Source organism: Peromyscus leucopus, chromosome 20, assembly GCF_004664715.2.
Source record: "Peromyscus leucopus breed LL Stock chromosome 20, UCI_PerLeu_2.1, whole genome shotgun sequence".
NCBI lineage: Eukaryota > Metazoa > Chordata > Mammalia > Rodentia > Cricetidae > Peromyscus > Peromyscus leucopus.
Window position 1 is genome coordinate 15126751 of NC_051080.1, and position 27600 is coordinate 15154350.

The following is a 27600-nucleotide window of genomic DNA, read 5'->3' on the forward strand; positions in this document are numbered from 1 at the left end:
AAGACTCCCACAAAATTGTGCACTTCTGAGAGCCAGCAAGATGACTCAGTGGTTAAAGGCACCTGTCATCAAGAGTGACAGCTTGAGTTCAATCCCTGGGACACACATGGTAGGAAAGAACTGTCACTTGTCCTCTGATCTTTTTATGTGTGCTACTTGCACAGCACATGCATGCGCGCGCGCGCGCACACACACACACACACACACATGCATGTACACAAACAATAAATAAAACTAAACTTTGGGGTTCAAATGATATAAGAAATCAATTTATGGAAGGAAAAGTAATGAATCAGACCCCCACAAAATTATAATCTTCTGGGGCTGGCAGTATGACTTAGTGGGTAAGAGATCTTGTGGCCAAGCCTGACAATGAGTTGAATCACAGAAACCCAAAAAGGGCAAACCAACTCCTTCAAGCTGTCCTCTGACCTCTACACTTGTGTGCTGTATGTAACACTTGTGTGTCCCCTCACTAAATAAATAAGCAAATAAATGTTAAGAGAGAAAAAGAGAGAGACAAATAGTGAGACAGAGACAAAGAAAAGAACATTTCTGTGCCTTAGCCACATCCCCACTCAGAAGGCAAGGCCAGATTACCACACACTGAGAGCATCTATAAAAAAAAATTAAAAAAAGAAGGGGGTGGGGAAATTCCTGGGACCAGTAAGATGATTCATGGGGCTGGAGAGATGGCTCAGTGGCTAAGAGCGCTGACTACTCTTCCAGAGGACCTGGGTTCAAGGCTCGTTAAGGAAGGGAATGGCTCAGTTGCCTTTAGCCTGCTGGCTATGGGTGGAATAGGACCTCTGTTGGTCTTTTCTGTGTCGAATACAGATTGCAAGCCCAGCGCCACTTTGAGATCCTTGGCAGCAGTTAACTCTGCAACTCACACATGATTGAGCCTGTATGGTAATGAGTATTCAGAGACGGGTAATACCTGGGGGGCACTCACCAACCTAAGACAGAGCGCCTGTGTGGCCTAGGCAGGCGTCTCCATGACGGGTAAGGTGACCTGCTGATGTCCCATGCAACCTAAGTCAGAAGCTCATTTTTTAGTAAAAGGGGGACCTGTAGGGCCCTGGCCCCCATTTTGGGTAACGGTTGCCTTGCTTGCTGACCTTGACCTTGATATCCTCCCTATGCTAATTCCCTGCCAGGTTCCACCCTCCTGAATGCTTAAGGGAAGTTCCTTGTCTGTGTATCCTGCATAATGGGCATTAACAGCTTAGATGCAAGATTGTAAAACATCGGTAGTGAACTTCTGCCCTCCAGGGTTCTCCCATTGTGCTGTAAGCCTGTATTTAAGACCTCCTCCCTCCTTCAATAAACAGCATTCGGCATTAAAAATAAATATATAAAGAAAAGGGGGAGTTAATATCTCTTAGTCTATTTAATTTAAAAAATATTTTCTTGTTACTTAAGTGGATTAATGTTATGTTTTGTATAGTTCTATTAAAAAATTGCTTTTGGGGGGTGGGAGGAAGGAGGACAGGGGAATCTGCGGCTGATATATAAATTTAAATTAATTATAAAATAAAAACATTAAAAAAAAAAAAGAAGGGGGTGGGGAAATTCCTGGGACCAGTAAGATGATTCATGGGGCTGGAGAGATGGCTCAGTGGCTAAGAGCGCTGACTATTCTTCCAGAGGACCTGGGTTCAATTCCCAGCACCCACATGGCAGCTAACAACTGTCTGTAACTCCCAAGATCTGACACCCTCACACAGATATGCAGGTAAACACCAATACACATAAAATAAAAATAAATAACTTTAAAAAAACAAAAAACAAAAAAACATTACATTCTTAAAAAAAAAAAAAAAAAAGATGATTCAGCAGGTAGAGGTTTGCTGCCAAGCCTAATGACCTGGGTTCAATCCCCAGGATCCATGTAGAAGAAAAGGAGAACTTACTCTCACTCTCTGAAAATTTGTCCTCTGATGTCCACAAATATACCACAGCACATACATGAAATAAATAGATGTAAAAAATTCAATTCCTTTATATTGTTAGTAAAATAAAAATATAAGTCACAAGCTGGGAAAAATATTAATGTTCAGTTCAGATATAAATCTATACTAATTTCTGACATATATCTGAAAAGTTATCCATATTCACATCATAAAAATTTTTTTACAACTCAGCTATAAGACAACAAAACATTAATTTTAAAAATTGGGAGATACATTACTTTAAAAGACATAAAAATATACATGCTAGCTTACACCTTTTATCCCAGAATTTGCAATGCTGAGGCAAGAGGACCATGAACTTGAAGCCATCCTTGGCAACACAGTAAGATCCTGTCTCAAAACAAAACAAAAACCCATCCAGTAAGTGCATTATAACAGGATCAGTATCACAGTAACGAGCAATCTGCAGTGAGGCTGTACTGCATACATACCTACCAGAATGACTAACATCAAAAGCCACCCATGTGCTGATGAAGACACTGAACAACTCAAACTCCTATCCACTTCCAGGAAGAGAGCTCTAATGTGGTACAACCACTCTGAAAAGAGTTTAACAGCTTTTTTATAGAATTAGGCATATTCTTACCATGTGATCTACCAATTCTACTCTCAGGTCCAACATAAGAAAAATTAAATACTATGTCTGTACAAAGACTGAGTGAAGGCTGACAGCCACCTTATTCACAGTAGTTATACACAGGCAACACCTCAGATGCCTATTAACAGGTGAATGATCTCCCCATACAATGGAACCTTACAACACACAACAAGCACAACACAGATGAGTGACAGGGGATGAAGGCCAATATTAAATGGTTCCATTTATAAGAGAGTTCAGAAATATGTAAAACATATCCAGGGCAAGGAGAGCAGAGGCTGTTCAAGGACAGGGATATGGCATAGAATAACTATACTGTGACTAAAGGGAATTTGGGGGTAATGTAGAACTGTGTCTTAAATAGGATCTCTATTGCTGTAATAAAACATCATGATCATAAGCAATTTGGGTTTTTTTGTGTTTTTTTTTTTTTTCTGTTACACTTCCACATCACAGTCCATCATTGAAGGAAGTCATGGCAGAAACTCAGGGCAAGAAGTTCTGGTTTGAAGTTCTTGCCCTGAGTTTCTGGTTTGCTCAGTTTGGTTTTCTTATAAGCCCCAGGTACAGCCTCAGCTCCCTCTATACCAGAGATTCTGTGTACTGACATTCAGGAAAAAAACTCCCAGATACACTGTTCTCAATGTTACTGGTTTCTTCTTCATCACCACTAACTTCTCAGCTCCAGCTAACCAGCAGCAATTACCCCACCAAAACAAAGGTTTCACTTCAGTGGTTCTAGTCTCTTGTTAATTACAGCCAATTCTTCAGCCTCAGCTGACCAGGACCACAGATTCTTAATTCAAAGTATCACATAAACAGCCCTGAGTCTCTGCCTCCCTCTGGAACTTCACAAGCCAGGCCTCCATCTCATGCAGTGCTTTCACCGTCGTCTTCTAAGTTCCTACAGAAGAGCCCATGGAGCTCTGAGCAACTCAAAACACATGGTCAGGACTGTCAACACTATACCCCATGGCCTTTTACCAATCCATCTTAGTTAGGGTTTCTACTGCTGCTGTGACAAAACACCATGACCATAAGCAACTTGGAGAGAAAATGGTTTATTTCAATTACACTTCCACATCACAGTTCATCATTGAAGGAAGTCAGGGCAAGGACTCAAGGCAGAAACTGAAGCAGAGGCCTTTATTGGAAATGCTCTTTAGTGGCTTGCTCCTCATAGCTTGCCCAGCCTGTTTTCCTATAGCACCCAGGACTACCAGCCCACAGTGAGCTGGGCTCTCCACATCAATCATCAATCAAGAAAATGTCCCACAAGTTTGCCCACAGGCCAATAGAATGGAGACATTTTCTCAACTGAAGTTCCTTCTTCCCAAATGGCTCTAGCTTGTGTCAAGTTGACATAAAACTAACCGTCACAAACTGAAAACTTAAAGGGGATCTGTTTATTTACTATAAATAATACCTGTGTGGTATACAACAAAAACCAGTAAAGAATTATTAAGAACACCAGGTGGTGGTGGCACACACCTTTGATCCCAGCAATTAGGAGGCAGAGGCAGGTGGATCTTTGAGTTCAAAGCCAACCTGGTCTACAGAGTGAGTTCCAGGACACCATGGCAACACAGAGAAACCCTGTCTCAAAATAAACAAACAAACAAACAAGTAATTGCTGATAAAATACCTATGAAATTATATATAAGATTTGGAATGAATTCCAAGCAAAGAAGTGCTTACTATAAAATAATCTATAATTTAGTGTCTGTATGACTCTGGCTGGAGAGATGGCTCCGTGGTTGTGAGCACTTTCTGCTCTCCCAGAGGACCTGAGTTCTCACAACCTTCTCTAACTCCAGCTCCAAGGGATCAAATGCCTCTGGTCTCCATAAGCACTGCATGCATGTGCACATACCCACATGCAGGTGTACACACCTACATATAATTACAAAGAATAAAACCAAATTTTTTAAAAATCTGTGTGACTGCTGGGGATAGTATTGCGCACCTTTAATCCCTTTAAACTCAAGAAGCAAAGGCAGGTAGGTTTCTGTTAGTCCAAAACTAGCCTGATCCTCATGGCCAGTTCCAGCCCATCCAGGGCTACACACAGAGAGCCTGTCTTGGAAAGAAGAAACAAACAAAACAACAAAATCTTTATGACTTAAAAACAGCAAGACAGAAAAATACCTGGCTCATCATGCTCATCTCAGGCAATCTATATTTTGTTTGGTTTTGTTCTTCATGATTTTTTTCAGGTTGGCTTATACAACATAGCTAGAATTGGTCTCAAACTCAAAATTCTTCTGCTTAACCTCCACAAAAGTCTAGGATTCCAGGCATGTGCTACCATACCCAGCTATTATTCTATCAACTAAAGATTCATTCTTTTGGACAGCCATTTATGTGACCAGAATGATGTTCAGTAGAGGCTTCTCTACCTGTTGATATGGCAAGGAAAAGAGGCTGTGTTACTGGGAAAACGGAAGAGATATTTTTAAGCTTAAAAACTATGTAAGTGGAATAAAGGTCTTAATATCCACAACAAAGGGAATATTGCTGTTAGTTATTTTTGCTCTTTTGGGGGGCCTGCCACTCAGCTCCCAAATATATCACATGGAGACTTATTACTACTTACAAAAGCCCATCCTTTAGCTTGGCTTGTTTCTTACCAGCTTTTCTTAACTTTAAATTATCCCATCTACTTTTTTTTCTTACTTCTGTATATCTTATTTTCCCACGTACTCTGTGGCTGGCTATGAGGCTGTAAGGCTGGGTGGCTGGGTGGCTGGGTGGCTAGGTGGTTGGCCTCTAACATCCTCCTCTCATTGTTCTCTTCTCTTTCTTCTTTTCCTCCCAGAGTTCTCCTTCTATTTATTCTCTCTTCCTATCATCCCTGCCTATCCTTTCTCCTGCCTCACTATTGGCTGTTCAGCTCTTTATTAGACTGATCAGGTGTTTTAGACAGGCACAGCAACACAGCTTCACAGAGTTAAACAAATGCAACACAAAAGAATGCAATACAGCCGGGCAGTGGTGGCGCACGCCTTTAATCAATCCCAGCACTCGGGAGGCAGAGCCAGGCGGATCTCTGTGAGTTCGAGGCCAGCCTGGGCTACCAAGTGAGTTCCAGGAAAGGCGCAAAGCTACACAGAGAAACCCTGTCTCGGAGGAAAAAAAAAAAAAAAAAAAAAAAACACAAAAAAAGAATGCAACACAGCTTTGCATCATTAAACAAATGTTCCACAGCATAAACAAATGTAACACACCTTAAAATAATATTCCACAACAGAATGCATAACTAAGAATAATCTAGCATATGGAAAATAGGAAAGAAAAAATAAAGACAAAACTAAAATATTAGTAAATAAAAAATATGAAATAGGGCTGGAGAGATGGCTCAGCAGTTAAGAGGACTGGCTGTTCTTCCAGAGGTCCTGAGTTCAATTCCCAGCAACCACATGGTGGCTCACAGCCATCTGTAATGAGATCTGGCGGCCTCTCCTGGCATGCAGACAGAACACTGTATACCTAGTAAATAAATAAATAAATCTTAAAAAAAATATGAAATAAAATGACAGAAACTAGCACTAATAATGTCAACAACCATATGTGGGATAAAGTTATCAAGGAAAAAGTCTCTCAGACTGGATATAAAAAATTCCAACAAGGCTGGAGAGATGGCTCAGCAGTTAAGAGCATTGGCTGTTCTTCCAGAGGACCTGGGTTCAATTCCCAGCACCCACATGGCAGCTTACAACTGTCTGTAACTCCAGTTCCAGGGGATCTGATACCTTCATACCAATGCACATAAAATAACGTTAAATAAATTTTAAAAATTCCAACAATGTTCACTCTAAACAATATACTTTAGCTGGGCATAGTGGCACACACCTTTGGTCTTATCACTTGGAAGGCAGAAACAAGCAGATCTCTGTGAATTCAAGGCCAGTCCGGTATACATAGAGAGTTCCAGGACAGCCAAGGATATAGAAAGGAAGCCTGTCTCAAACAAAGACATACTTTAAAAACTGAACAAGGCAGAAATAGGACAACTGAAAAACACAGTGGGCAAATAAGAACCAAAAACTGAGATACAATTTTAATATCTGATAAACTTTAAGGCAAAAAACAATAAAAGGCAACGTTATACCCAGGTAAGAAAGAAAAGATCTAAGCATGATAAACATACAAACCTTAAGAGATTCTGCAACCTCTATAGTGCAGCAGTGAACAGAAATCCATACAAATAAAACTGCCTTGGCCCTGGACATTGATCCTAGAGAAACAAAAACTTAAATGCACACAAAAACCTTCACAGCAGCTTTATTTATAACAGTCAAAAGCTAGAATAACAGCAGGGTACGCCTTTAATCACAGCACTCAGGAGGCAGAGGCAGGTAGATCTCTGAGTTCGAAGCTAGCCTGTTCTATACTGTGAGTTCTAGGACAGCCAGAGCTACCTGCTGAGATCCTGTATCAAACAAAACAAAACAGAAAGTGAGAATCACATTTCTTTGTATGCTAACCAAAAAAAGGGGGGAGGGGAGTTAAAGGTTGGCATCAGCTTGGACAGTCTTCAAAATACAAACTAAACGCAGCATGTGGAGCCAACACAGTAAGGAAAACAGGATGATTAAAAAGTGCTATTGTGCTCACCCTGATAGCTCATGTACTAAAACCACAATGATCTGGGAAAGTTAACATGGCCACCAGGCCAGCCTGGGCTACCAAGTGAGTTCCAGGAAAGGCGCAAAGCTACACAGAGAAACTCTGTCTTGAAAAACCAAAAAAAAAAAAGACCTTTTTTGGTTTGTTTTTGTTTGTTTTTTGAGAGAGTCTCATGTTTGTCAGAATAACCTCAAACTTGACATACAGCTGAGGGTCACCTTGAACTCCCCATCTTTCTGCCTCTGCCTCCCTGGTTCTGAGCTGGGCTCAAACCCAGGGCTTTTCATGTTAGGCAAGCATTCTATCAACAGAATTACATCCCCAGCCCCCAAAAGGAACTACTGATGGGTACAAAAACTGAATAAGTTTCTAGAAATTTATTACTAGGCAAAGTAAACAAATGCCGAAAAGTTGTATACTATGATTCCATTGATGGCTTGGTGGATTTGGTTTCGTTTTGTTTCGTTTGTTTGAGATATGATCTCACAATTCTCTCACTGCAGTCTCCTGAAAGCTTAAGAGTATGCCACCATGCCTAGCTCCAGTGCAACATTTTAAGTGATAAAATTTTAGAAATGGCGCAGTGGTACATACCTTTAATCACAGCATTTGGAAGGCAGAGGCAGGCTGGATCTCTGTGAGTTCAAGGCCCACCTGGTCTATATAGCAAGCAAATTCCAGCACAACCAGAGCTACTAAAAGAGACCGTGTCTCAAAAAAAAAAAAAAAAAAAATCTAGAAACAGAGGCTGAAGATGGCTTGGTAATTAAGAGAGCACTAGTTGTTCTTGCAGAGACCTGGGTTTGAATCCTAGCACCCACATGGTGGTTCACAACCATATGTAACTCCAGTTCTGGGGGATCTAATGCCCTTGCCCTCTTCTGACACCTGAAGGCACCAGGCATGCATGTAGTACAGACATACATGCAGGCCATACACTCATACACACAAAATAAATAAAACTTTAAAAAATATTAGAAACAGGAGGACAGTGTAGTGGATAGTATTAACTAACAGGATCTAGTATCACCTAGAGAGAGACAAGCTTCTAGGCATACCTGTGATGGAGTCTTGTGGTGACATTTTGTGTATGCTCTATCAAAAAAAGCTTGCCTAAAGATCAGAGGGCAAAGCCAGCCACTAGTTAGCCATAAAGACCAGGCAGTGGTGGCACACACCTTTAATCCCAGCACTTGGGATCTCATGCCTTTGCTCCCAGTACTTTGGAGGCACACATGCCTTTAATCACAGCACTAGGGAGGCTGAACAGGAAGTGATATGGCGGAGCGGAGAAAAGAAATATAAAGGGGAGGAAACAGGAGCTCAGTCTTTTCGGCCGAGGAGTTGGTGAGGTGAGAGGTAGCTGTGGCTTGTTCCTTTGTCTCTGATCTTTCAGCACTTACCCCAATATCTTTTTATTATAAGACCAATTTGAGCCAGGCGGTGGTGGCGCACGCCTTTAATCCCAGCACTCGGGAGGCAGAGCCAGGCGGATCTCTGTGAGTTCGAGGCCAGCCTGGGCTACCAAGTGAACTCCAGGAAAGGCGCAAAGCTACACAGAGAAACCCTGTCTCGAAAAACCAAAAAAAAAAAAAAAAAAAAAAAAAAAAAAAAAGACCAATTTGGATTCGTGCTATAGAGTCTCTTGATTAGGTTAACTGAAATGAGCAGACACACCCATGGAGTGGGGAGCATGATTCCCTAGGCTTTGGTTCTAGACCACATAAAAAGGAGGAAGCCAGCTCAGCACAAGCATTCATTCATTGCTCTCCTCTTCCTAACTAACTGAATGTAACACAGCCAAGACTGCACCGGGTGCTTGACGGACTATACCCTTAAGCTGTGGACCAAAATAAACTATCCACCTTAAATTGCTCCTATCAGGATATTTTATCACAGCAACATGAAAAGACAGATTCTTGGTTTCCAGTGGCTGGGAATTAGAAGAGGAGAAAAAGGGAAGTAAATATGGATATAAAAGTGACATGAAGCCGGGCGGTGGTGGCGCACGCCTTTAATCCCAGCACTCGGGGGAGGCAGAGCCAGGTGGATCTCTGTGAGTTCGAGGCCAGCCTGGGCTACCAAGTGAGTTCCAGGAAAAGGCGCAAAGCTACACAGAGAAACCCTGTCTCGAAAAAAAAAAAAAAAATTAAAAGTGACATGACAACTGGGCATGGGAGTGCACACTTGCAATCCCAGCCCTAGGGAGGTGAAAGCGGCAGGATCAGGAGTTCAAGATCATCCCTCACTACAAAGCAAGTTCAAGTCCATGACTACACACACACACACACACACACACACACACACACACACACACACACACGCACGCACGCACGCACGCACGCACAGAATGAACTGGGGAGGTCAAATTGAGTGTGGTAGCACACATTTGTAATCCCAGCATTTGAAAGGCTGAAGCAGTCAGATATCTGTGAGTTCCAGGATAACATGAACTACATACAAGCTTCAGGCCAACAAGAATCAGCCTAAAAACAAACAAACAACTGGGAGGTGTGAATAGTCAGTAGACTGTGACAGTCCCACTTCCTGGTTAGAACTCTGTAAAACATTTCTACTATTGCTGGCCTGCAATCCTGCCACCTGGAAGGACAGGCAGAAGAAAGAGTAGTAGTTCAAGCTTAGCCACAGCTGCATAGGGAGGTGACGGACAGCATGGGCTATTTGAGAGCCTTTCTCAAAACAAAGTTTCATTATGGGGGAAATGGGTAAAGGGCACAAGAGATTTCTCTGTTATTTCTTACAGTTGCACTGACTAAGCTCAGGCTGCTAAGGAAACTTAAAGACCTAAAAATGGAATACAAAAATTTCCAACATCCAATGTAACATTTACAAATATAAGCAACTGGGTTGGGAAGAATGCTCAGCCATTAAAGGCTAGGCTCACAACCAAAAATACAAATATAATCCCCAACACAAGAACTTCAGATGACCAGTGTCATACAGATTACTTTCTCTAAAAACAATAAGATATGGATGGAAACTAATATCAAAAGGTTTTTTTAAGATTTTGTTTTGTAGCCGGCAAGTGGTGGTGCACGCCTTTAATCCCAGGACTGCGCAGAAAAATCTTGTAAAAACCAAACAAAATCTTTTTTTTGGGGGGCGGGGCGGTCAAGACAGGGTTTCTTCGTGTAGTTTTGGTGCCCGCCCTGGATCTTGCTCTGTAGACCAGGCTGGACTCGAACTCACAGAGATCCGCCTGCCTCTACCTCCTGAGTGCTAGGATTAAAGGTGAGCGCCACCACTGCCTGGCTAAGATTTTATTTTTATTTCTATGTATATGTGTCTGTGTATGTGTGTGCGCGCGCACACACACAGATGCTCTGGAGCTAGAGTTATAGGTACTCATGAGCTGCCTGACATGGTGCTGAGAATCAAAATCTTGTCCTCAGGAAAAGCAGCAAATGCTCTTAACTCAAGCCATCTCTCTAGTCCTAAGGACTGGGTTTTTTGTTGTTTTTTAAAGAAAGGGTCTTCTGTAGCCCACCCTGGTTGGCCCTAACCTCTCTGTACAGCTGAGAATCATCATAAATCACTGATCCTGTGGCTTCCACGCTCAAACGGTGGGATTATAGGAGTGTGTCACTCACTGCATTTAGTTCAGGTTTTTGTTTTTTTTTGTTTTTAAATCCTACCTGTGGATGTGACTATAGGCACGTGCCACCATTCTCCACTTAGTTTTTTGTTTTGTTTTTAAATCCTACCTATGACCTCACAAGCTATTCGTAAAATTAACACAGAAATGCAAGGAATTCAGCATAGACAACACAATGGTGAAAAGAAAGAACAATCCTGGAGGACTCACAGGTTCAGCTTCTTTTTCCCCTTACTCTATTTATACTGACTTTTTTTTTTTTTTTTTTTTTTTTTTTGGTTTTTCGAGACAGGGTTTCTCTGTGTAGTTTTGCGCCTGTCCTGGAACTCACTTGGTAGCCCAGGCTGGCCTCGAACTCACAGAGATCCGCCTGGCTCTGCCTCCCAAGTGCTGGGATTAAAGGCGTGCGCCACCACCGCCCGGCTATACTGACTATTTTTAACTTGTTTTCAATAAGGACTATCGAGGGAATTTAAGGACATAAACACTTCACTGAGGAGCCCACTTTGCTCCCATGCCTATTTCCAAACTGGTGGTCACCGATTAAGACGTAATGTAGGTAGAAAAGGGCCTGGTAGAGTGGGGTAAAGGGGCTGGGAGGGTTCAGAGAAGGTGGAGGTGCAGTAAGCTGAATGCACTATGGATGTGGTAGTCTGAATGAGAATGCCCCAGTATGTAGGCTCATATATGCGAATGTTGGTTCCCAGTTCACAAACTGTTTGGGAAGGATTAGGAGGTGTGACCTTGCTGGAGGAAGTGTGTTCTTGCTAGAGACAGTGTGACCTTGTTGGAGGAGGTATGTCACTGGGGTTGGGGCCTGAGGTTTCAAAAGCCCATGCCAGGCCCAGTGACTTTGTCTACCTGCTGCCTGTGGATCAGGATGCATAGCTCTCAGTCACTACGCACGTGTCATACTTATGTGCTCCCCACCAGAGATCAACGGGAGCTCAGCCTCAGATAACACAGCTCCCATATCTATGGCTCAGAGATCATCTCAGAAGAGGGAGTAGAAAGGCTGTAAGAGCCAGTCTCTCCTAGAAATGGCTGCATAAACAAGACTATAATGACGGCCATGTCAACAGACATGGTAATGTGGAAGGAGGAAAATTTCATGGATCCCACTTCTAGATAAAGAACTACAGGCAACTAATAACTGTGGGGAGAAGAAGAATTAGCCTCTCCCAGAGATGAGCACCTTAACTGGTTGTCCAATACAGAGTGGTCAGCCTGGAAACCATATACACGCACAAACAAAAACAGACTCATTAGGTTATATTTATATATTTGTGCATACACACACATATATACATGTATATGTACATAACAATAACAATATAAAAAAAAAGAGGCTAGCCAGGTGGTGATGGTGCACTTTTTTAAAAAGATTTATTTTATGTATATGAGTGTTCTATCTGCATGTACACCTGTATGCCCGAAGAGAACATCAGATCCCACTATAGATGGTTGTGAGCACCATGTGCAGAGGACCTCTGGAAGAGCAACCAGTGCTCTTAACTATCTCTCCAGCCCTGGTGGTACACACTTTTAATCCCAAAACTCGGGAGGCAGAAGCAGGCAGATCTCTGAGTTTGAGGCTAGCCTGGTCTACAAAGTGAGTTCCAAGACAGTTAGGGCCAGACAGAGAAACACTGTCTCGAAAAATGAAAACAAACAACAACGAAACCCCAACAATACAAAATGTATTTTTAATTATGTGTGTGTTGTATGTCACATGTGTGGTTGCCCTTGGGCCAAAAGTGGGAGTCAGATCCCCTAGAGCTGGAGTTACAGGCATTTGTGAGCTACCTCACATGAGGGCTGGATAAAAACCTCAGGTCCTCTGGAAGGGAAGCAATTGCTCTTAAACATGATCCTATCTCTCCAGCTCTTAGTTTTTTTACATTTACTTATTTATTTGAGTGAGTGAGTGTGTGAGTGAGTGAGTGAGTGTGTGTGATCAATTTGTGGGCATCAGTTTTCTTCTTTCACTATGTGTATTCCAGGAATCAAATTCCTATCTTTGGACACAGGCCATCACACATGTCTGTGGTCAGAAGAAAACTTGAAGGGATCAATTCTCTGCCTCCATCATGGGTTCTGGGGATCAAACTCAGGTCATCAAGCTTGTGCAATAAACGTTTTTACCCACCGAGCCATCTCACCAGCCCATTTTCTCTTTTTAATTCATATTAGTCGGGATACAACATGCTTCATAAGTCTATGGACTTACGTATTATTAGTTTTTGAAAAGTCTAAAGCCCTTGATACTTTGAATAATGCTGTGCCTCCATTTTCCCTATTTTTACAGTGGAATCCCAACTATCCATTTATATCATTTTTACAGGAACTCTATTTTTCCTTAATCTCATTTTCTATTTTCCATCTCTCAGTTCAACAACTCTGAATATTTTTTTCAGATACATGTTACGGTTCACTAATTCTGTCTTCATATACGTTTCATCTGTTTAAATTCACGAGTGTCTTTAGCTGCTAAACCATCTTGCAGGCCCAATTCTTGAATATTTCTTTTTCAAACTTTTGTTTGTTTGTTTAATTGAAGCAGGGTCTCAGTAGCACATGCTGGTCTTGAACTTATGGTTATACTCTTACCTCAGCCTCTCAAATTCTGAGATTACAGGTGTGAACTACCATGCCTGGTCTCTGTATACCGTATCTTCCATAAAGATGCTTAACTATGGAGAAGGCCATACTCTTCCTTCCACAGATGCCCTGCTGGTCACCACTGTGAGCATCCTTATTCATAAACCAACTTTGGACTTAGTATATCAACACAGCAGGATGCTTTTCCCGTTGTGACAACTATTCTTGAGATTGTGTCAAGAACAACATGCGACAGGCAACATCTCCTACCTGCTTACCCAGCACTGAATGAATGAAAGGAGCCTCAAGTTCTGCTTCTTTATTTTTCCAGGGTGACACAATCAGAAGACAGAGGGTAGGATTCAAACACAAGTGTCGCCCGTATGATCATATGATCCTACAGTTCCACGAAAGAGTCCAACAGAACATTCTGTGGTAGAGATTGTTGCCAAGAGAGAATTAGAATCTAAACTGAAATTTATTATCTGTCCAGCCACAAATTAGCTCTTATTTTTTTTTTCTGTTTTAACTTTTTAAACTTTATCACTGCCAGGTATGGTGGCCCATGCCTTTAATCCCAGCACTTGAGAGGCAGAGGTGGTTGTCTCTGTGCGTTGGAGGCCAGCCTGATCTATGTAGTGAGTTCTAGACGGCTGGGGCTACATACAGACACTGTCTCAAAAAAAAAAGAATGAATGAATGAATAAATAAACAATAAGCTTTATTTATCATTAGTGTGTGTGTGTGTGTGTGTGTGTGTGTGTGTGTGTGTGTGTGTGTGATGTGTGTTGGTACAGGAGCAAATGTGCCATCACACATGTCTAAAGATCAGAAGACAGCTTTTAGGAGTCAATTCTCTCCCTCCACCATGGGTTCCAAGGATCAAACTCAGGTAAGCCATCAGATTTGTGCAGTAAGAGCCATCTTGTCAGCCTATTTTCTCTCTTATTTCATATTAGTTGGGATACAACATGCTTCTTAAATCTACGAACTTATGTCTCATTCGTTTTTGAAAAGTGGTGCTTTATCACAGCACCAGAAAAAGAAACAGGACACAGAGTATGTTTTATTCTGAAGAAAATCAATGCTTTCTTTAGTACAAAGCAAAAGAGTTGCCATAATGCTCAGTGTCCTGTCTTTTGCCCTTTAGAGTGTTATCTGAATTTCTAGTACAACAAAATGCTGGCAAGAAATTACATGTTGTGATGTCCACCCAGAATTCCAGCATTCAGGGCACAAGGGAGAAGGATCATAAGTTCAAAAACAGTTTGACTATATAGTGAGATCCTGTCAGAGAGACAGAGAATTCCAACATCAAATTGGATTATAAAAGAAAGGCTTTCAATGGGCCAGTGAGACCCCCACCTCAAAAAAAAGAAACAAAAGATTTCACTGTCATCCAATCTTTGAATGTCCATCTATACAACGTATTTGAGTAAACTGTACAATGAAGTAGAATTTGAGCCAGGCGGTGGTGGCGCATGCCTTTGATCCCAACACGTGGGAGGCAGAGCCAGGCAGGGCTCTGTGAGTTCAAGGCCAGTCTAGTCTACAGAGCGAGATCCAGGACAGGCACTAAAACTACACAGAAAAACCCTGTCTCAAAAAAAACCAAAAACCAACGAACGAAGTAGAATTTAATTGAAAAGAAAGATCAGCTTACCTTCAATGGCTGTACCTTGTTTAAATCTTGTGTTCAGGCAAAATAAAAAGCATTTGGGTTTTTTCTTCTGTATATATGCAACTTTAAAAAAGATGTTTTCATTCAGGTTAGAGTTTTAGTCTGTTTACCTGAAAAATAAGAGAAAAATACTAATTTTCCTTTATAAGTTAATTTTCTTAGTTTCTTTCCTGTTGCTGTGATAAAATATTTTCCAAAAGCCACTTAAGGAAGGGTTTATTTTAACTCGCAGTTCAAGGTCCATCATGGTAGAGAAATCAACGCAGCAGGAACCTGAAGCAGTTAGTCACATTACATCCACAGTCAAAGAAAAGATCAACAAATACCTGTAATCAGCCCACTGTCTCCTCCCATACAGTCTAAGAGCACTGCCTACAGAATGGTGCCACCCATGGTGGGCAGGTTTTCCCATCTCAATTACTGCATCAAGATAATCTCCTACAGACATGCACCAGAAGTCCATTTCCCAAGTAATTCTAGATCCTGTCAAGTTGACAACATCATACTAATAAAAAATGTTGAAGGTTGGTGGTGTACATCTTTAATCCCAGCATTCAGGAGGCAGAGGAAGGTATCTACTATGATCTCTATGAGTTTGAGGCCAGCCTGGTCTATAGCATGAGTTCCAGGACAGCCAGAAAAAGTGAGGCAAAATACAAGGCAAACAAAAGAAATCAAGAACTGTTATTTTTGATTGTCATCTTGATTGAGACCTAGGAGAGCAATAAAGTACCCCTGGGTGTATCTGAGGGCATTTTGAGAGATGATTTAAGTTGTGGAGAATTGCCTTGAATGTATAGGGGACACCATCTCATAGGCTGAGGGCCTGGACAGAATAAAACAGAAAATGGAGAAGCTAGCTAAACAGTCATACTTTCCTTGATTTTTTCTTTCTCTCCCTCCTTCCCTCATTCTTTTCAGTCCTTCCTGGCTCCCATGATATACAGACTATGATCTGAAAGACTATGGTAGACGAACACCACTATGACTGGGTAATACCACTCCAACTAGAGACTAAATAAGTCTCTCCTCCCATAAATTGTTTACATGGGTATTCTGTCACACAAGTGTAAACCAACATTAAAAACTGGTACTGGGGTGGGGGGGCCCTAGAACTATGGCTCAGCTGTTTGTTATGAGCACTGGATGCTCTTCCTGGGTTCAATTCCAAGCATCTACCCGATGGCTCAACAACCACAGCTCCAGTTCTGGGGAATCTGACATCCTTTTCTGGCCTCCACAGTTACTAAACAAGCACATGGCATACAGACATATACATGCAAGTAAAACACTCATTTAAAATAAAATGGTATGCGGTAAAGAGGTAGGTATTGCATGACTAAAAACATGGTTTTTTTTGTTATTGTTGTTTCTAGAGACCATTAACTAAGAGCTATTAAGACCTACCCTGGCCAGGCAGTGGTGATGCACACAAACAGATCTCTGAGAGCTCGAAGCTGCCTGGTCTACAGAGTGAGTTCCAGGACAACCAGGATTATACAGAGAAACCTTATTCCAAAAAAATCAAAGAGAGAGAGAGAGGGACCTGCTCTGAAGTAGGCAGCACCAATTCTTTTTGTTTTGTTCTGTTTTGTTTTGTTTTTTTTTTTTTAGTTATGAATGTTCAGTCTTATCTTAGCTCTTATTTCTTGCTAGCTTTTATAACTTAAACAATCCTGTTTCTCTTCACCTATGTTTTGTCTCAGGCCTTTTTTTTTTTCTTTAAACCTTTCTTTCTGTATTTCCTACTTTCACTGCTTCTCATGTCTGTCAGGCGGCTGCCTGGCTTCTGGCCTGGGGTGAGCCCTTGTTCTCCCGTTCTTCTTCTCTCTTTAGCCTAGATTTCTCCTATTGCTTATTCTCTCCACCCGCCAGCCCTGCCTATCCCTCTCTTGCCTAGCTATTGGCCATTCAAAGCAATATTCTGCAGCACAAATGTAACACAATTCTACATAATTAAAGTAATGTGGGTTGGGGATTTAGCTCAGTGGTAGAGCACTTGCCTAGCAAGCACAAGGTCCTCAGCTCCAGGAGAAAAAAAAAAAGGAAATAATGTTCCACAACACTGTATCTCCTGGCTTAAGAGGGTGCTGGGATTTAAACTCAGTTCCTCATGCTTACCTGCAGGCACTTAGAAATACCTCCTAATTCCCAGCCTCCCTCCCCCTATTTTTTTTCTTTGCTTCTTTTTTTCTTTTCTTTTCTTTTTTTGGTTTTTCAAGACAGGGTTTCGCAGGGTGGTGGTGACACATGCCTTTAATCCCAGCACTCGGGAGGCAGAGGGCTACAGAGCGAGATACAGGACAGGCACCAAAACTACACAGAGAAACCCTGTATCAAAAATCAAAAAAAAAAAAAAAAAAAAAAAAAGACAGGGTTTCTCTATGTAACAGTCCTGCTGCTGTCCTGGAACTCACTCTGTAGACCAGGCTGGCCTCAAACTCAGAGATCCATCTGCCTCTGCCTCCCGAGTACTGGGATTAAAGGTGGGCAGCAGCAATTCTTAAGGTAGAAATCCAAATGGAATAAAAGGAGAAAATGAAAGAAACCACCTAGTCCAGGCATTTTCTCCCTCTGTTTCCTTAAGAGCATAATGTAAGTTACTGTAGCAGGAATCTTAAAAAGTCTTACTAATAAAAACAAACCTAAGCCAGGTATTGGGGTGAACGTTGGAAGATCAGAGAGACAGAACAGGCCACATCCACCTCGCCTTGCCAATTCCACAGCTGATCCTGTTTCCTCAGAATGGAAGCCTCTGAGTCCTCATCCGAATGGCTCTCAGCTGAACTTAACAGCCTAGTTCCTGGTTTTCACGCCTTATATACCTTTCTGCTTTCTGCCATCACTTCCTGGAATTAAAGGCGTGAGTCACCATACCTGGCTGCTTCCAGTGTGGCTTTAAATTCACAGAGATCCAGATGGATCTCTGCCTCCCAAGTAACAGGATTAAAGGTGTGTGTGCCACCATTTTCTGGCCTCTATATCTAGTGGCTGTTCTGTTCTCTGACCCCAGATAAGTTTATTAGGGTACACAATATTTTGGGGAACACAATATCACCACAAGTTACTTTGTTCCACCATACCCTCCCTGACAAGAGAGACTGAAAACTCAGAAACTATGTTTAGTTGTATCCAAATCATCGGAACATTTCATAATTAAGGAACTAAAAAACTCTTGTTACTTATTCTAAAGAAAAAAAAATATTACTAGCAATATAAATCCACTCCATATTTGACTAACTGGTTCAGTGGTTAGAATGTCACACCAAACAATCCAAGGATAATGGGTACTGTGAACATGGTTATAGTGCCACCTACTTAGGAGGCTGAGGAAAGAGGATCTCTTGAGGCCAGGAGTTCAAGGCCAGCCTGGGCAATACAGCAAGACATTGTTTTCTTTCTTTTTTTTTTTTTTAAAGATTTATTTATTTATTATGTATACATTGTTCTGTCTGTACGTATCCCCACAGGCCAGAAGAGGGCACCAGATCTCATTACAGATGGTTGTGAGCCACCATGTGGTTGCTGGGAATTGAACTCAGGATCTTTGGAAGAGCAAGCAGTGCTCTTAACCTCTGAGCCATATCTCCAGCCCCCATTGTTTTGTTTCTTTGCATCTAGAGATACTCACATTAAGTGAATTAAGCCAGTCTAAGAAAGATAGATGTTGCATTTTTTCTTTCATTTATGGCTCCTAGACCTTATAGATACATAATGTCATATATGTATTGATGATATGAAAGTAGAAGTAAATTTGTCTGGGGGAACAAATGGGAGTGAGAAAAGAAAAGGGAGAAAGCAGTGTAGAGAGAATGTGCTCAAAGAATATTATACAGTTGCAAGAAGTTGGTTTTCAGTAACCCTGTTTAATTTAAAAAAATAAAAAGAACCTAAGGATATGACAAGGACTTCTATTGAAGCTGCCAGTTTCATAACAGAAGACTGCTACCATTAACAAATGCACATTCCTGGTGTGGTAGTTTGAATGAGATTGATCCCCATAGGCTCATATATTTGCATGCTTAGTGTCCACTTGGTGAACTATTTGGAAGGATTAGGTACGTCCTTGTTGGAGTAGCTGTGTCACTGGGGATGGGCTTTGAGTGATCTTTCTTTCTTCCTTCCTTCCTTTCATTTCTTTCTTCCTTCCTTCCTTCTTTCTTCTTTTCTTCTTTCTTTTGGCTTTTTTCAAGACAGGGTTTCACCACAGAGCCCTGGCTGTCCTGAAATTCACTAAATAGACTAGGCTGGTCTCAAACTCACAGAGATCTGCCAGCCTCTGCCTCCCAAGTGCTTAGACTAAAGGTGTGTGATATTATACCCAGCTCTTGACTATGAGGTTTCAACAGCCCACAGCAGTGTCCCTGTCTCTCTGGCCTGAAGCCTGCAGCTCAGGATGTCAGCTCTCAGCTACTGCTCCTGCACCATGCGCCCTGTCATGATGAGAATGGACTGACCCTTTGAAACTGCAAGCAAGCCCCAGTCAAAAGTTTTCTAAGAGTTGCCTTAGCTTGGCCGGGCGCACACCTTGAGTCATAGCATTTGGGAGGCAGAGCCAGATGGATCTCGGTAAGTACAAGGCCAGCCTGGTCTGCAGAGCGAGCGAGATCCAGGACAGGCACCAAAACTACACAGAGAAACCCTGTCTCGAAAAACAAACAAAACAAGACAATACAAACAAACAAACAAACAAACAAAAAGAGTTGCCTTGGCCATGGTGTCTCCTCACAGCAATAGAACACTCAGACACCTGATCACAAGCTAAATGATAATCCTTCTCAACTCCTAGAGGAAATGCACTATAAATTGTGCTCTTCAACCACCATTTTCAAATATAACAGTCTCCAGAGAAATGAATAACTCCAAGGACTGGTGCAAATATATATATATATATATATATATATATATATATATATATATATATATATATATATATATATATCAGGTATATAAATAAAGTACAAGCAGCTGTGCAAATTGGCTGTAATCCCATCACTCAGCAGGCAGATCTCTATGAGTTCAAGGCCAGCTTGGTCTACATACTGAGTTCCAGGCCAGCTAGAGCTATACAGGAGACCCTGTCTCAAGAGAAAAAAAAGAGAAAGAAGGAAAGAGAGAGAGCTGGAGAGATGGCTCAGAGGTTAAGAGCACTGGCTGCTCTTCCAGAGGACCTGAGTTTAATTACCGGCAACCACATGGTGGCTCACAACCATCTGTAATGAGATCTGGTGCCCTCTTCTGGCCTGCAGTGCAGGCAGGCATGAGTGCAGGCAGAACACTGTATACATAATAAATAAATAAATCTTTTTTTTAAAAAAAGAAAGAAAAGAAACCAATGTTTTTCTTGAATACAAGACATAAACAAAATATTTCCATAGAAGGTAAGGTGATTTTCCTTCTTTCTTGCAAAATTCAAGATTTTCCTTATTGTGTAATTTATATAAACATATATACAGGATATAAAAGTAGAAGAGCAACTATGCAGGGAAAAGAAAAAGACAAAACTTCATGCGGGTGGTGGTGGTGGTGGTGGTGGTGGTGGTGGTGCACGCCTTTAATCCCAGCACTTGGGAGGCAGAGCCAGGCAGATCTCTGTGAGTTCAAGGCCAGCCTGGTCTGCAGAGCGAGATCCAGGACAGGCACCAAAACTACACAGAGAAACCCTGTCTCGAAAAAAAGCAAACAAACAACCCTTCATGTCTCCCCATATAGAATCTAGATATTTATATATTTAATGCATACATACATATACATAAAGATGTGAAAGCAAAAAGGAGGGACTCTGGGAGGAAGGAGATCAGCATGGGGAAGGACATGGAAAGGTTTTGGAGTATGAATATAAAAAAGTACAATGATATGTATACATGAGAACATCATAATGAAATCCACTGTTTTGTTTATTAAAAATTAATACTAAAAATGTGGAAAGATCCTGTCTCATTAAAAAAAGAAGGCCGGGCAGTGGTGGCGCACGCCTTTAATTCCAGCACTCGGGAGGCAGAGCCAGGTGGATCTCTGAATTCGAGGCCAGCCTGGTCTATAGAGTGAGTTCCAGGAAAGGCACAAAGCTACACAGGGAAACCCTGTCTCAAAAAACCAAAAAAAAAAAAAAAAAAAAAAAAAAAAGAAGAAGAGGAGGAGGAGGAGGAGGAAGAGGAGAAGAAGAAGAAGAAGAAGAAGAAGAAGAAGAAGAAGAAGAAGAAGAAGAAGAAGAAGAAGAAACTGGAAGATAAGAGCCTAAAAGTACAAACAACCCAAGTGTCCATCAACAGATGAATGAATAAACAAAATAGGACACAGGTAGCTGAGGGGTGTAGCTCAGTGGTAAGGTGTATGCTTAACTTACATATGACATTGCATCAATCCCCAATACCAAACAAGATGGGTATAAACAATGGAATATTACTCAATATCAAAAAAGAAATTCAGAGGAAGAAGGCTGTCTGTGAGTTCAAGGCCAGCCTGGTTACAGAACATTCCAGGAAAGCCAGGGATACACAGAGAAACTCTGTCTCAAAAAAAAAAAAAAAAAAAAAAAAAACAGGAAGAAAGAAAAAATACCATATAAACCCATTATATGAGGAAATTAGTATCAAAGACAGAAAGTTCAACAGCAGTTAGTTGCCAAGGAGCTGAGGGAAGGGTGAGTTAACAGCTATGATATAGTAGGTACAAAGTTTCAATCTGACAAGATGGGGCTGGACTATATTTCCATGATGGAGTGCTTGCCTACCATGTACTAGATTCCGAGTTCATCCCTAACAGTGCAGAAGCTTCAGGAATCCTTCTGGAATAAGCACTCCAACATCAATGAGAGTAGATGAGAGGAAATGTATTCACCAGTGGACTAAAGCCCAGATAGTTTCTGAAAAGCCTAGGTTTGGGGTCCAGTTTGCATTCTCATTTTATACTCAAAAACCACAAGGTGGGGAGAGTTAGCAAAACTGGTCAGGTTGTTACTGGGCAACAATCTACTATTTTATGCCATTTCTCCAGGTCATTCTGTTCCAGGCACCATGTGAAGTCATGCTTGGCAAAGGGTAGCACAAGCATCGCTTAAGGTGAACCACTAAATAAATCAGTGTGTGTTCTAACTGGTCTTTCCTATCTTATTCTATTTCAAGGGGGTAAAGAATTGGGAAGATAAAAAGTTTTGTGAAAAAAAAAATTTGTTTTTTAAGTTCTGGACTTGAATCGTGATGATATATAGTATGGATTGCTACAGTGTTAGATTTCAAATTACATAAATTTTATCACAACTAAACATTAGTTGAACTTGGTAGTCCCGTGACTTGAGAGGCTCAGACAGAAGGATCACTACTAATTCATCACTAACCTAAGCAACTTGATAACACGCTCTCTTTTAAAAAATTCATTTAGCTATGCATGATGGCACACACTTTTAATTCCAACACTCAGGAGGCAGGAGCAGGTGGATCTCTGAGTATTTCAAGGCCAGCCTGGTCTACAGAATGAGTTCCAGAATGGCAGGGTCATACAAAGAAACCCTGTCTCAAAAGAAAAGAAAGAAGGAGAGAAAAAAAAAAAAAAGGCCCCGAACAAATCTAGTAGCCTCTCTTTCTGTCTCCATTTTCCTTGTCTTTGAAAGGATAATACATACTTATAATGAAAAAGGATAATTTAGCCAGGCATAGTGACGCATGGCCTTTCATCAGAGCACTGGGGAGGCAGAGGTAGGTGAATCTCTGTGAGTTCAGGACCAGTCTGGTCTACAGAGTGAGTTCCAGAACAGCCAGAAATATACAGAGAAACCCTGTCTTAAAAAACAAAGCCAGACGGTGGTGTCATATGTCTTTAATCCCAGCACTCGGACTGGAGAGATGGCTCAGAGGTTAAGAGCACTGACTGATCTTCCAGAGGTCCTGAGTTCAATTCCCAGCAACCACATGGTGGCTCACAACCATCTGTAATGAGATCTGGTACCCTCTTCTGGCCTTCAGTCATACATGCTGTATACATAAAAAATAAATAAATAAATAAATAAATAAATAAATAAATAAATAAATAAATAAATAAATAAATAAATAAATAAAAATCCCAGCACTCAGGAGGCAGAGCCAGGAAGATCTCTGTGAGTTCAAGACCATCCTGGTCTACAGAGTGAGATCCAGGACAGGCACCAAAACTACACAGAGAAAACCTGTCTCGAAAAACCAAACAAACAAAAAAGATAATTTAATGTAAACAATTTAGAATAACTAATATACAGAAGGCCTTTAAATACAAGTAGTTACTTTTTATTTCATTAACTTAATAAATAACTAAGAATTAAATACCTACAGAATTTGAATGTAGTAGAACCAGCAAAATGGCTCAGTGGGTAAAAGGTTGCAAGCCTGGCAACCTGAGTTCAATCCCCAGAGCCCACATAGAGGTGGATAGACAGAGGCTGGGCATGGCAGCGCACATCTTTAGTCCAGCACTTAAGAAGCAGAAGCCAGGGGCAAGGATGGGAATCTCTGTGAATTTGAGGCCAGCCTGGTCTACAGATTGAATTCTAGGCCATCCAGGGATACATGGTAAGCCCTTCTTAAAATTAAAAAGAGAGAGAGAGAGAGAGAGAGAGAGAGAGAGAGAGAGGGAGGGAGGGAGGGAGGGAGGGAGGGAGGGAGGGAGGGAGGGAGGGAGGGAGGGAGGGAGGAAGGAAGGAAGGAAGGAAGGAAGGAAGGAAGGAAGGAAGGAAGGAAGAGGGCGGCGGTGGCGGCGGAGGCGCACGCCTTTAATCCCAGCACTCGGGAGGCAGAGCCAGGTTGATCTCGGTGAGTTCGAGGCCAGCCTGGTCTCCAAAGCGAGTTCCAGGAAAAGGCACAAAGCTACACAAAGAAACCCTCGAAAAACAAAAAAAACAAAAAAAACAAAAAGAAAAAGAGAGAGAGAGAGAGAGAGAGAGAGAGAGAGAGAGAGAGAGAGAGAAAGTAGATGGAACAACCAACTCCGAAAAGTTGTCTATATGCATGAATGGCATGCATGACCCGCCACCACGCATGATGCACACACATACACAATAAATAAAAATTTTAAGATTTTATTTTATTTTGTCTATTTATTTATTGAGGCAGGGTCTCTATATACAGTACTGGCTATCCTGGAACTCATGCTGGGATTAAAGGTATACACTGCCACACCCAGCTTTTTTGGTTAAAAAAAGTTTTTATGTGCATGGGTGTTTTGCCTGCATGTAGGTCTGTGTAATATGTGCATGTACTGCCCTGAGAGGCCCTGGGATTGAAGTTATAGATGGCTGTGAGCTGTCATATGTGTGCTGGGACTTGAACCTGCTGGGTCCCCTGTAAGAACAGCCAATGAACGCTCTTAACTTCTAAGCCACCTCTCTAGCCCCAACAGCTAGTGCTTTTAACTGCTGAGCTATTTCTTTAGCTCCCTCATTCATATTCTTTTAAAAAAAAAAAAATGCTATGGGGCTGGAGAGATGGCTCCGAAGACCTGAACTGAGTTCTGAGCACCCTTGGAAGACGGCAGCTCAACCACCTGGAGCTCTAGCTCCAAGAGGACTTGAAGTCTCTGTGGGCACTTCCATTGCTGTGATACACACATACATGTAATTAAAAACAAAATAAAATATTGGGCCAAGCACCTTTAATACTACTACTTGGAAAGCAAAGGCAGGCAGATCTCTGTAAGTTAGAGGCCAGCCTGGTCTATATGAGTTCCAGGACAGCCAGGGCTACACAGAAAGACCCCGATTCAAGACAACAAAAACAAAACAAAAAATTTGTTTTTAACGAATTTGAATGAACTAGCTTCTATGGAACAGAACTAGGGAATGGGGAGGACCACATTTCTAATTTTAAAATTCTAAATTAAAAAAGGATAGATTTTTTTTAAATTAGAAGCCTTGTGTTTTTTGTTCTTGCCAAGCGGTGGTGGCGCACACTTTTAATCCCAGCACTCAGGAGGCAGAGCCAGGAGGATCTCTGTGAGTTCGAGGCCAGCCTGGTCTACAGGGTGAGATCCAAGTGGGGGAGGGGGGGCACGTTCTCACAGCCAGGTATAGTAAGGCATGCTTTTTTAAGGGGGGGTGCATGGTTTGAGACAGGGCTTCTCTGTGTAGCTTTGGAGCTTGTCCTGGAACTTGCTCTGTAGACCAGGCTGGCCTTGAAATCAGAGATCCACCCGCCTCTGTTGGGATTAAAGGTGTGTACCATTTCCACCTGGCATAGTACATACTTTTAATCCAGTACTTGGGAGGCAAACTAGGCCAATCTCTGAGTTCAAGGCCAACCTAGTCTACAAAGTGAGTCCAGGACAGCCATGGCTATATGGTGAAACTTTGTCTCAAAAATAAACCAAATTAAATTTTTTTTGTTTGTTTGTTTTTTGAGACAGGGTTTCTCTGTGTAGTTTTGTGCCTTTCCTGGATCTCGCTCTGTAGACCAGACTGGCCTCGAACTCACAAAGATCCTCCTGCCTCTGCCTCCTGAGTGCTGGAATTAAAGGTGTGCGCCACCACTGCCCAGTCACCAAATTAAATTTGAAGAAGTGTGTGTGTGTGTGTGTGTGTGTGTGTGTGTGTGTGTGTGTGTGTGTGTAAGAGACAGAGACAGAGCAAATACTGCTCTTGCAGAAGATCCAAAGTTCAGTTGCCAGCATCCACACTGAGTGACTCACAAGCACTTGTAAATCCAATTCCAGAGGATCCGATGCCTCTGGCTTCCAAGGACACCTGCACTCATATACACAAACACATAACTAAAAATAAAATTAAAATCTAGCCAAGTATGGTGGCATACACCTTTGGGAGGCAGAGTCAGATGTGTTCCAGGCCAGCCATGACTACAAAGTAAGACCCTGTGTCCAAATACAAATTAAAGTTAATTAAATTAAAATTAAAAATATTTACACACACACACACACACACACACACACACACACACACATCAAACAGCCTGATGAACAAACTTGTCTGAGTATTGGGCCAAGAGCAGGGAAAGCACAGTCTGGACTAACTCGAGACACAAAAAGAGAAAGGGAAATGGGAATAATGGTTTTAATTGGAAGTGAACATCCTAAAACTCCAGGCCTCTATAATGAAAACTTTCCTTACTGTGGCAATAAAAAAGTGCCAGCCACCCAACTGTTGATTCTCCTGTCATATCCTAAAACAAGGATTGCAATACAGAGACCTTTAGCACAGGGCAGTGTAGGGAACAGAGGAAACCCTGAGAAGTTCTGAGGGGACTGTTTGACATGAGCCTGCCATGTCAAGGACCGGGGCCTGGGATCAATAGGAAGTGGAAAAGCCTTTCCTCTGGGTCAGGCTCAGAGAGGCAAAGCTGCCTTCTGGTCCAAGTGCCCTAATTACAGACAACTGACCAGTATATATAAAAAGCCCTAGCAACTGCAGGTTCCCTCCTCCCGGGTGTTTCCAGTTTCAAATCTCAGGCATCTGCGTCTCCTGCAGACACCTCCTGCCTACCTCTTCCCCCCATGCTGTACAAAATAAACATGCTGAACTTCCCCAATGTGGCAGCTGGCACAACTCCATCAGAGTGCATGGCCCACCTGGCCCCATATCTGTCCTTTCTTCATTCCCTCATTCTGCTCAGGGTTCTAGAACCAAGACACTCCAGAGGAGGAGCAGCAAGAGGTAAGCGAAAGGAAGGAAGCTGGATGGAGAAGACACACAGGATGAGGCTGCTGGACAAGACAGATAAGATGCTTACCCACAGAGACACCAGGTAGGTGACAGTCAACAGGGATAAAAAGGTTTTTTTACATCTCCAAAGTTTTTGTTTAGTTTTGGTTTTGAGACAAGATCTCACTGTGTAGCTGGGCTGGAACTCAGAGAGCTGCCTGCCTGTGCTGGGATTAAAGGTGTGTGCTGCTGTGCCCAGCATGATCTCCAAATCTTCTCATTGTTTGTTTTGTTTGAAACCGAGTCTAGTACTATAACCCAGGCTCGGTCTAAACTAGCAGTATTCTTTCTGCTTCAGCCTGCTGAGATTACAGGTATGAGTCACCACCACCACCACATCTGGCTCAAAATCTTCAAATGTTAATTACTCTACTTTTTAACACTGCCCAGGCCAATACTATGCAGGATACATTCTGAAGCCAACAGAAGTTCTAAGGCCAGCAGGTTTTCCTGCCCACCCTTCTATCCCAGCCAATTAGACTTTGAGTCCTCCACTGACTGATATCTTGGCTCAACTTGTTATGCAAAACACAGGCTGGGGGGGGGGATTAAAACAGCATTTATTTCTCATAATTTAAGAGTCTAGTAGAAGTCAAAATCAAGGTGCTGGCTGGTTTTCTTCCTAGTACAGATAGCTGCCATTTTAGCTAATCCAATTTTGAGATCCCTACCCCCATGTCTTCATCTATCTTAAATCCCCCGCCTCCCCGTCTTTGATTTTTTGAGACAGAGTTCCTCTGTGTAGCCCTAGCTGTCCCAGAACTCACAGAGATTGCTTTGTAGACCAGTCTGGCCTTGAACTCACAGAGATTTCCCCTAAAT

The 27600-nt window shown here is 41.9% G+C and overlaps 1 protein-coding gene across 16 annotated transcripts in view; it reads right to left on the reverse strand.

Annotated features, from left to right (window-relative positions):
* The window catches only part of Ppp6r2 (protein phosphatase 6 regulatory subunit 2), a 68796-nt gene extending 53557 nt beyond the window's left edge, over positions 1 to 15239 (reverse strand). For 3 of the 16 annotated variants that reach the window (XM_028869182.2, XM_028869183.2, XM_037197444.1), the window contains exons 1-4: positions 15084 to 15239; positions 13699 to 13850; positions 6729 to 6811; positions 4541 to 4650 (exon numbers count right to left, since the gene is read on the reverse strand). The gene's annotated coding sequence lies outside the window, so the exon portion shown is untranslated. Of the gene's footprint in view, positions 1 to 4540; positions 4655 to 6426; positions 6469 to 6728; positions 6812 to 13690; positions 13851 to 15083 lie in introns of those variants that run through there. The other 13 variants (XM_028869184.2, XM_028869169.2, XM_028869172.2 and 10 more) reach the window with 12 other exon arrangements.
* Between the last annotated feature and the right edge of the window lie 12361 nt (positions 15240 to 27600).